Below are 1048 nucleotides of genomic sequence, written 5' to 3' on the forward strand. Positions count from 1 at the left end.
GCGTCCTGCCGAGCGGCGGCGGCCCAGCCCCTAGGAAGCCGGGCGAATCGGCCAGGCCCGTGCACGCAGCCCGCCCTGCCCAAGCGGCCGCCGGCACCCGACGCCCGCGACCCTAGCCCCAGCCCGGCTGGCTGCCGCAGCCCGGGACCGCCTTGGGGCGCCCCACCAAGTTTCCTATCGCCACTGCGCGGGCAGCTGGGAACCGTGGGTGCCCGCCCGGAGAGAAGGGCCGCCGCGGGGCACCGAGAAGGACCCGGTCCCCTCCTTCGAATCTGGTGGCGACAGTGTCTCTGTCTCTCTGTCTCTGTCTCTGTCTCTGTCTGTCTCTCTCTCTCTCTCTCTCTCTCTCTCTCTCTCTCTCTCTCTCTCTCCTCTCTCTCTCACACACACACTCTACAATTTCGTTTTAAATGAGGCCCGACTCCAGCGGACCCGCACCCACAACGCACGACACCTGGGGCTCAGAACCACACAGAACAGGTCTGTGTCCAAGGAGCCACCTCTCCGCATCTGCAAATCCAAAAGTGAAATTAAAGCTCCACCAACCTCCTCCTCCTCCTCCTCCCTCTCTACCTCCTCCTCTTCTTTGCAGCCTCAGCAGCCCCAGTAGCAGCAGCAACAGAAGCAGAACCTGCTTCCCCTAAAATCGGATCATCCATAACTGCGCCGACAGTGCCTCCCAAAATCGGTATTAATATTTATGAATCCCGGCATTTTCCGTGTGCAAAACATCGTGTCAAAGCATCAGGACGCACATACATAACACAGCTCCTCCGGTACCCATAAAACATGCCCTCGAGAGAAAACACACGCACAGTCACAACTATGATTTGAAAAAAATGTTACCTCTCACTGTGCTTTTTTTCACGCTACCAATACAATTCCGCAAGGTGTAAGTGTTGCTAGGGTATGTGAAATGGAAATGAAAGCCCGTCAGTTGAATAATCGCAGGAGCAAAACTAAAAGTTACTCCCCGGCTTGCCTGAGAACAGTCCAGATCGAAAGCAAAACAAGGAGAGGAAACTGCGAAGAGCCGAGGCTGGAAATC

General features: G+C 56.4%; 1 protein-coding gene across 5 annotated transcripts in view; it reads right to left on the minus strand.

The window, feature by feature from the left end:
* Window positions 1-1038, minus strand: part of Irf2 (interferon regulatory factor 2) — a 100594-nt gene extending 99556 nt beyond the window's left edge. For 4 of the 5 annotated variants that reach the window (XM_017803329.2, XM_017803327.2, XM_029556337.1 and 1 more), the window contains exon 1: window positions 847-1038. The gene's annotated coding sequence lies outside the window, so the exon portion shown is untranslated. The remainder of the gene's footprint in view (window positions 1-846) is intronic. The other variant, XM_008853567.2, reaches the window with a different exon arrangement.
* Window positions 1039-1048: the final 10 nt, after the last annotated feature.

Source organism: Nannospalax galili, unplaced genomic scaffold (assembly GCF_000622305.1).
Source record: "Nannospalax galili isolate Female #2095 unplaced genomic scaffold, S.galili_v1.0 scaffold46, whole genome shotgun sequence".
NCBI classification, from domain to species: Eukaryota; Metazoa; Chordata; class Mammalia; order Rodentia; family Spalacidae; genus Nannospalax; species Nannospalax galili.